This window comes from Eublepharis macularius, chromosome 8 (genome assembly GCF_028583425.1).
Source record: "Eublepharis macularius isolate TG4126 chromosome 8, MPM_Emac_v1.0, whole genome shotgun sequence".
In the NCBI taxonomy this organism is placed as follows: Eukaryota; Metazoa; Chordata; class Lepidosauria; order Squamata; family Eublepharidae; genus Eublepharis; species Eublepharis macularius.
This window is the reverse complement of record NC_072797.1, coordinates 60,777,930-60,787,861: the sequence shown is the minus strand read 5'-3', so window position 1 is coordinate 60,787,861 and position 9,932 is coordinate 60,777,930. Positions and strand designations below refer to the sequence as shown.

Genomic DNA, 9,932 nt, shown 5'->3' with positions numbered 1-9,932 from the left:
TGTTTACTCGCATTAATGAAAAGAAAGTCTTCTCTTTCTTATTAAAACAGAGAGATTCTGAACTGCCCTTCTTGCATTCTCCCAAGATACCTAATGTCCTTTCAAGACAAAATCCTTTTAGGAGATAATAATATGTACACTTACCAGGGAGAAATCAATAAGTCTTGCTTCCGAGGAAGCACATGGATGCATGGGTCTGGACTGCACAAGCGCATCCAAAAACACTATGTTGAGGAATATAATGCAACAGAACCACTTTTTTTCTCATATGGGTGTCTGCTTCTTCCCCTCACTAGAGCTTTCCAAGGATCTGAAATATATAACATGGAAAGCCAGTCAAACAACCTATAGAGCCATAGCTTGTCACAATCCAACAGGAAGCTTTCTTACATTTCTGGATAGCACCACACTAGGGATGAAATAAAAGTGAACAAGCTTTCATGAAGGACATGTCAAAAATCTTTGGAATCTCACCAGGGGTCAGTTAATGCTGCTTTAATAAACTCTGCCCCCTCAATATCCATCTGTCTATCCTCCCCAAATCTAAGAGCAAGGGTAACTTTCTTGAAAATACAAGCAAACAAAAAAGTGGCTCTTAATAAGAAAGGTAAGAAATTGTTACATTTTTCAGAAGGCTTCAGTTTCTTAGTCACATAATAAAAATAAATTTTCTTAGTTATTGCCATCTGCAGTGATTATAAGACTGATTGTTGTGGGAAAACAACACAAGAGATTTGAATAAAGAAAATTATTTATGAATTGCAAGATATGTAAATGATCAGAACAGGGATCTACAAACAGAACATATATAAATGGTTGTTAAACCAGATTTTCTCATATGAAGGCATGACTACATGGGGGTACATCGGGGCAAGGATTTTCAGACTCCCATAAGAAACATGGCATATCTGCTCATCTCTACTAACTATATTCGATGGGAGAAGCACAAGATCCATATGGGTGATGAGGCACCTTCTTTTTTGAATTTGTCTCTATGAATTAGTGCTAAAGGCTCCAGGTACCAGGATGAAGGGATCATACCTTAATGTTGTACAGTTAAGAGTCTCACCTCACAGTGACACCTGGCACGTGCTCTTTAATTGTCAGATTTCACAATTTTACCTGGGAGTTATAGTTTTAAAAGAGCTGTTGGATAGAGGACAATCCTCTCTTTTTGTTCTCTCTGCTTGTAAAACAAAGAGGGGGAGGTTGAAAAAGAAAAGTTTTTGGCTAGTGCCCTTAACTCCTTAGTTGTTGAACTACACAGTCTCTCCCACCCTCTTTATTTTAAGATCCAGAAGATTCCATCCAGAGGGGTTGCTGAACTACACAGTCTCTCCCTCCCCAACCCCTCTGGGTGGAATCTGGCAGGGAGGGGGGACTGTGTAGTTCAGCAACTAAGGAGTTAAGGGAGCTAGCCAAAAGCTTCTTTTCTTTTCTACCCCTCCCTCCCAGCTCTTTGTTTTACAAAAAGAGTGAATCCTCCTCTCTCCACAGTGATCAGATCCAGTGCTCTTTTATAACTACAGCTCCCAGGTAAAATTGCGAAACCCAACACTTAAACAGCACCGCCAGACATCACTGTGTGGTGAGACCCTAAGACTCTAGAATCTAAGGTCATCCAAAAATGTGTCATGCATTTTTGAACGTTGCTAAAATAATCTGAAACACTCATGAGTTGAAATTTGATTTCACTTCAGGTTAAGTTTAGCCGCAGTTATCAAGAGGATCTTATGGATGCCCCATCAATATCTGCAGGTCCGACTTCTCGACATTTATGTTTTCCCACTGATAGCAACCAGCCTAAAGCAACCTAGGACTCTCAACCCTCCAGTAATCTTCATATTTGCCATAAGATAAAGAGGCTAGGTTTTCCCTCCTCTTCTCCATAAACTGTAGAAGCATCTCATGTGACATCCTAACCTGTGTTTCCTCATCCCTGCTACACAGCTTTCTTCATAGCTGCTGGAGTCAGGTAAACATACACAGTGAAATTCTAAGCAGAGTTACTCCAGGATTTCACTGACAATGTCATCATAACTCTAGTTGTGCAACACATTGCAAAATGGAATGACATGGCAATGCTATCTTCAGCCATGTTTCCAGTAAACTTTCAGGCCTCTGTCCTCATCAGTCAACTTATTCTGACAAATCCTATCACAAAATACTCAAGTGCAAGTAAGTGGGGAGGGCAGTTTAACTTCCACTAGTCTAGCAATGGAAGAAATACCTATGGTGGAAAATGAGTCTTTATTAGATTATAGTTTTGACATTTAATCTATGTTACAACAGGAGAAAATAACCTTCTACTTGTCTAATGTGAAAATACCCCGAAGCCAGCAAAATGTATTATTTTAATCATATCTTTGACACTTTCCATTTGTAAGCCTGTATTTATGTAAAGCATAGAAGCTTATTGTTACAAGGCTGTTGATTACCTGCAGGACTTGACTGCGACTACAGTGATCAGACAGATGAACACAGCAGTGTGCCATGTAATATAGCCATTTGACATGTTCTTCTTCTGTCTTTGCTGTAGGCGTTAGATCTTGTTGCTGAGTAGAGGATAATACAATTTGAATTTCAAGCCCTATAAAGTCAGCACACTAATGTTTATACTAAGGTCCCTTTATGTAAATAACATACAGCATGTTGTGCATTTGAAGGAAGTCACTCATTTCAAAATAGGATCTCTCAACTGGAGGCATTCCACAGAATGCAACAAAACTATGCATGATACAAACTGTGTGATGGTTCCTGTAGCCTTATACTATAGAGATTATTAAGAATGTTACAGATTCATTCATGTTCTTCCAATCTTTTTCTCATTTCTAGAATTGATCTGATTTATGTGCATGAGCCCAAACAGATGAGATACTGGATGATCCATGACTGGATCGCCGCATGTTTGTTCCTCTATAAGAAGCACCTGCAGGAGGACCCAATTCAGATTCCCCAAGGCAATTCCCCAAGGCATAAGGGGAGTGGGGTTTAATGATTTCTCCTTGTGATACTTCCCTGACTTCAGAGCTCGCACCAAAACTTATATTTGCTCCACTGGGAGAAACAAATGTGCATTAATCAGGTGCCTTGTACATTACAACAGAATGTTTTTATATTTTATTGAATAATTGTATATATAATGTATTTGTATATGTATTTATTTCCTGCAGAAATGCTTTGATGTTTGATGCTCACCATCTTGGGGGCCCTATTTGAGTGGAATGGCAGAACAGAAATGTTTTAGATAAATAAAATGATTGTTTCATGAAAACATCTCTGTCACAACGTTTGACCTACAATGCCTAATACACTACAGTATTCCATCAGCTATATATAGTATCCCACAGGGGATGCATAAATTTGTTTTGCTGCCTGCCAGCTAAGAACTGTAAAAAATGTAGGGGAGTGGGGCAGGGGAATGTAAGTTGAGCTTGCATAACTTGTGACCTATCAAATCAAGAATTATTCTAAGCCTATCTGACATTTTGTCTAATGAAAAACTTCCAAGACTATTCTGAACTTTTCTTTGGAAGCTGCTCTAGATTCATATTTTACATTGATGATGGCTTGAGGCAAATCACAGGAAACATACCAGGATTCCCCCCCCCCCCCCCGCAAGATGCTGCTTGCTGAATTAGCCTAATGCAACAAACTCCCAGCCATCTTTCTTCACCATTTTGGAGACAAGCAGCTACTCTCTGACAGCTGCAGGTCAAATTAATGTAAACAGACTTGGCGCCATTGTGCTTGTGCAAGATCTTGTGCAACACTTGAACTTTCTTCCCTGTATCTTGTAGTGCCTAGAAATTGGTTGTAAAATCTTGTGCAGTTCATGATACATCAGCACAATCTTAAGCAGAGTTACTCCAGTCTAAGCCCATTGACTTCAGTGAGCTTAGAGTGGAGTAACTCTTCTCAGGATTTCACTGTAAGTTTAAGTTAGCACAAAGGACTAGTATGAGGGTTTTTTTCACACACAACCACTAGAGCATGCAGAAATCTTCTGGTGGATCCAAGCCAAAGTGCTTGGTTAAACTGAGGTGGGTTTTGTTAACCTATTTTTTGTAAATGAGTATATAACGTAAAAGTGAAATTAAGTTTGTGCAATAATCTGGATAGCCTAGGCAAACCTGATCTTGCCAGATCTTGGAAGATAAGCAGAGTTGGCTCTGGTTAGTATCTGAATGGTAGACCTCCAAGGAAGGTCAGGGTTGCTACACAGAAGCAGGTAATATTAAACCACCTCTCAACATTTCTTTCCTTCAAAATCCCAGGAGAGGTTGCCATAAGTCAGCCATGATTCGACAGCACTCTCCACTACCTCCAATAAACTGTAGTTATTTTTTACTTACCCAGTGTACTATAAACTATTTTGTTTATATCTTGGAGGTCTCTTCTTAACTGTGTCCTATTAGAATTCTTAGAATTCTTACTTATAAAAAAATTCCAGTCATTAATTTCAAGGTGTTTGTAATACATTTTCCTGTAATACAGACTACATTAACCTGTCTTTGAATCTATCCTACGTTTAAAAGGAAAACTAAACATTTTGTTCTAATGATTCTAAATTATTCAGCGTATACATTTCTAATATTAGCAATTCACCAATATGGAAATAAACACATATGGACACAGATTTGGCTTGTTGATTCTCTGTTGTTGATACTCTGTTCATTGTGGACCCTCCTTGGAAATGTAGCAGCCCACTTTGCGTGGAAGGCTGACTTATGTAAGCTGCAGACGTGAAGCAGGACATATGGCACCTAAATCTCTAACAGATGTTTGCTCAAATGTTCCTTGAAAACTGCCAAGGCAGGAGATTCTACAAACCCCCTCAATAGCTTGTCCCTTGGTGATCTGTTCCTACAGGTCACTATACACATAGTTGTTCTTGATAGAGAAGCTGAGATGAAGATTTCTTAGAATTTCAAGTACATATTTTGAGCTTTCTATCTGATTGTTGTGAATGACATCCATATTTATAGTTTTGCCTAAAGTGACACCAGATGGGACTCTGAGCCAGTGATAAATGAATGTTAATGTCCTTTAAGTTCTGCGCAGATTTCCTGAATGGGCTTTTTATTCACAGGGATGGGGTGTGATTGGCAGGCCATGCATGCGAAACAGCAGGTTAACAGTTTTTGGAAAAGTGAGAAAGAGGCAGTCAGGGAGAGCTGTGAGTGGGCTGAAGGTGAAGCATCTCAGAGTTAATGATTACTCTCTAGCGTGCATTGTTGGGTGTGTGGTGAGAAGATGATGCCCAAGCCTGTGAGTTGTAGTCTGGCTTCTTCCTTCCATTAGGGTGAAGCTATGGCTCAGTGGCAGAATATTTGCTTTGCATGCAGACTGTCCCAGGTTCAACCTCTGGCAACTCCAATGAAAAGGATCGGGTCACATGTGAAACAGCTCTACATGATAACTTGGAGAGCTGCTGCCAGTTAGAGCAGGCTATACTGATCCTGATTGGCCAATAGTTTGATGCACTGTAAGGCAGCTTCATGTATATAGTGCCTACTTTGATTAGGAATGCAAATTGGGATTTTATTCTGCAGCAGATTATATTGTCTGATAAGCTTCATGTGCACTCTCTTTTAGGAATACCTCTTTGCTTCATATAGGTCCATTAGTTTATTTGTATGTAAAGCAAATAGTATGTCTTGGATGCTCTCTTGTCTGCAAGAAACTATATTTAAAAAGTGATGCCCGTAAGACCCCTCTCAGCTTGACAGAAATGGAGAGCATGCAGCGTATGTATTAAGGATACATTGTACTTCTAGCATACATTCATGTTATCTGGAGAACATAAGTTCCACCAAGCTGACCAAAACAGCATTGCCATTCCCCATGCTTTGCCATATTAGGCAAGCAAAAACATGAAAAGTTGATGGTGCTGCTCCTGAGCCACTGTAAATGACTGGTATGCTAATTTCTGCTACAAGTGTCAGCTATAATATTTAAATCAAAAAGAGTCCAGTAGCACTTTTAAGACTAACCAACTTTATTGTAGCATAAGCTTTCGAGAATCACAGTTCTCTTCGTCAGATGCATGGAGGGCAGAGGGGAGGGAGGAGCATATGCAAACAGTAGCTTCTGATATGGAGATCAGTTTGTTAACTTTGCTAATCACAGGGAGAGAGTGTATACATGGACACTTCCTCCACACATTCACATGATGAAGATGAGTCAGCGATTGAGCAGAGGCAGGGGGTGGGGCTAGTTCACTTGTGCGTGCTCTCCCTCCCTACAGTCTTTCAGCATCTGTATAGTATAAGGCAGCTTCCTGTGTCCATGTGAGTTGACTGTGTAGCATTCTGTTAATATATACCATTATATATGAGGAAATTAAGATGGAAAGCCTGATGGAAATAATTTTAGTTACTAACTTTAGTTACTAATATCACAGATATGATCTCTATAAAAGCATCCATTTAATTCTTGAGCTATCTTTTCAGATAGAGTTGCTAGTTGTGGGGTATATATTAACTGCTGCTGCACTTATGTTTTCAAACTCCACAGACATAGAAAAGGAAAACCTTTTTTTTACCCCTTAGAAATGAGATCTGCATAATTATTCAGTCTTCTGGGTTTTAAACTGAAGAAACAAAAACAATGGCATTTTTTTCTTTAAAAATACAAAAGAAAACTGAACATGATGTGCTTGTAGTAGTGACAGAACGTACACAGTCGACTCCTTTTCGACCTGATCTGTCATACTGTGATGTGGATCATTGAATGGCTTCTATTATTTGGCCTTGTTTGTGCGCATCTAGACCACATGATGCCCCTGAGCTATAGTGGAGGCCATGAACGTTCAGTTTTGTTCTTCTTTTATGAAACAGCTGATCCCCACCAAACAATACAGTTACCTCCAGTATCTTTATAGGCAGTGATGTTACCAGCTTTTGAATTTCCAACTATTGCTAATTGGGTCCCAGGACAATACCATGCATGGCAGTGCGCTAGGGGATAAGAGTCCACTTGTTTGACCTTTAACAAGTAATGACAACAGCCTCTGAAGAGCAAAGAAAAACTTCAGCGAGGTGGACAGTTGATGTAAGGGGCTCGGGGATGATCCAGAGCATAATAACCAAGTATGTATGATCAGAAATTCTCCAACCACCACATAGAATGCTACTACTGTGCCGGTGCAGAATTGTTCATAATATTATTCTCAAGCAAATCTTCATTGCAATCAAAAGTGGAGCTCCTTGAAAAAGTGTTAAGAGCAAATCAGGTATATCTGAATGTTGACCACAATTCTCATGAAGATTTAATCCTTCCTCATAAAAATAGGGTTGGAAATAAATCTCTGTATTACAATCCAGAGTAAATGACTGACCTAATTAGGTAAGACAATTGGAGATCAGTGACTGGATCTTCCCAGCCAGCACCTTAAATAGCAGGTAGCAGTTGCATGGGCTGCAGTGTGGGGAGAGAGGGGTTTAATCCCTCCACTCCACGGAGTTTAATTGTTCAACGGCAACCACATTTCTCTTACATACACATGAACCAGAATCTCTCTTTTTGTGTACTTGTTTAATATTTCTAATTTAAACTGGAAAACTGTGTGGGAGGAAGGGTTAAGGATGGGGTGGGGTACATAGCTGATACTTGCCTTTAAAAACACTAAAAAGATCCAACTGCAAATGTCCCAGCATTGCATTTAGTGATCCAAGACTGTGAGAATCGAGGTGTTATGGGCATATCTCTATGCCCATTATTTCACATTGCTATAGTCTCTGTCACCTCTGTTTTAAGCTCTGATATAGCCTATTCTGCATTGATTGAAAACCCAAGCTGATGGTTGTTCTTATCACCATTCCAGGAGGATGGAAATGCGACAGAGGATCTAAGATGCCAATGTGGATGAATAGAGTACCCTGTGATGAGGAAAAAGGAGATGTTCAAGAAATGGAGGAAAGGCAATGCATCCAAAAAAGAGTATCTAGGGATAATTAGGCAGTGTAGGGCAGCCTTCAGAGAGGGCAAAGCTCAGAATGAGCTAAGACTGGCCAGTGATCTCACCAAAACAAAAAGATGTTCTTCAGATACATGAGGAGCAAACGGATGGTGAAAGGGGCGATACCCCAATTGCTGGGTGAAAATGGAGAACCTCCGACAGAGGACAGAGAGAAAGCAGAAAGATACAATGCCTACTTTGCCTCAGTTTTCTCCCTGAAGAACAAGCCCACCTAGAGATGGTAGTAGGCAAAGCATGGCTTTGAGGCTGCTAGTTGACATGGGCAGAGAAGTTTTGGAGAAGCACCTTGCTGTACTAGATGTGTACAAATCTCCTGGGCCAGATGGGGTGAACTCAAGAGTGCTTAAAGACCTTTCAGAAGAGCTTGCAGACCCTTTATGGATCACCTACCAGGCCTCTTGGAGGACAGGTGATGTGCCAGAAGACTGCAGGAGGCAAATGTCACCTCAGTCTTCAAGAAAGGGGGGGAAAGGACAATCCTGGAAACTTCAGGCTAGTCAACCTGATCTCTGTCCCAGGGAAGGTACTGGAACAGATATTAAAGGCATCATTTTGCAAGCATTTGATAGACAACATGGTGATACGAGGAAGTCAGCATGGATTTGTTCCCAATAGGACCTGCCAGACCAACCTCATCTCATTCTATGACCACATGACAGGCTTACTGGGCCACAGGGATGCTATTGATGTAGTTTATCTAGATTTTAGTAAAGCTTTTGAAAAGGTTCCTCATGATGTTCTGATGGGTAAACTGGTGGACGATGGACTGGGCTCTATGATGGTTAGATGGATAGGGAACTGGTTAGATAACTGCACCCAAAGATCCAGAGGAGTTAGCCATGTTAGTCTGTAGTAGCAAAATCAGAAAGAGTCCAGTAGCACCTTTAAGACTAACCAATTTTATTGTAGCATAAGCTTTCGAGAATCACGTTCTCTTCGTCAGATGCATGATACAAACTGATACCAGTTTGTATCATGCATCTGACGAAGAGAACTTGATTCTCGAAAGCTTATGCTACAATAAAATTGGTTAGTCTTAAAGGTGCTACTGGACCCTTTCTGATTTTGCACCCAAAGAGTATTTGTCAACAGCATTATATCCGATTGGATAGAAGTGTCCAGTGTTTTTCAATATTTTTATAAATGATCTGGACGAGGTTGTGAAGGGATTTCTCATTAAATTTGTAGATGACACCGAACTGGAAGTAGCAAACACCCTTGCAGACAGGGCTAGAATTCAACAGTATTTGAATCCACTAGAAAAGTGGGCAGATTTGAATAAGATTCAATTTAACAAAGATAAGTGCCAGGTTCTCCACCTGGGTAACAAAAATGCAAAGCATGCATACTGGGTGAGGGATACACTTCTGGGTAGCAGTGTACGTGAACAAGATCTTTGGATACGGGTGGATAGGAAGCTAAATATGAGTACTCAGTGTGATGCAGCAGCAACAAAAAGTGAACGCAAACTTGGGGTATATTAACAAAGGCATAATGTCCAAATCACAAGATGTCATTGTCCCACTATATACCACATTGACAGGCCCCACTTGGAGTATTATATGCAATTCTGGAGGCCTCACTTCAAAAAGGATGTGGACAAATTGGAACGGGTGAAGAGGAGAGCGACCAGGATGTTCAGGGTCCTGGAGACCAAGCCCTACAAGGAAGGGCTGAGTGACCTGGAAATGTTCAGTTTGGAGAAGAGGAGGTCAAGAGGAGACATGATTATTCTCTTAAAGTAGTTAGAAGGCTTTCACTTAGGGAAGGAAAAAGAGATTTTCCTGATTGCAACAAAGGGTAGGACTTGATCAACTCATTGGCATTTTTCAAGGAGTTGCTGGACGAATACTTGTCAGGGATGTTTTAGGTTGTTCCTGCATTGGATTGGACTAGATGGTCTGTAAGACCCCTTCCAACTCTACAACTCTATGATTCTGTGATTCTT

At 40.4% G+C, this 9,932-nt stretch overlaps 1 pseudogene; it reads left to right on the top strand.

Annotated features, from left to right (window-relative positions):
* Window positions 1-7,888: 7,888 nt before the first annotated feature.
* Window positions 7,889-8,786, top strand: LOC129335115 (uncharacterized; annotated as a pseudogene).
* Window positions 8,787-9,932: the final 1,146 nt, after the last annotated feature.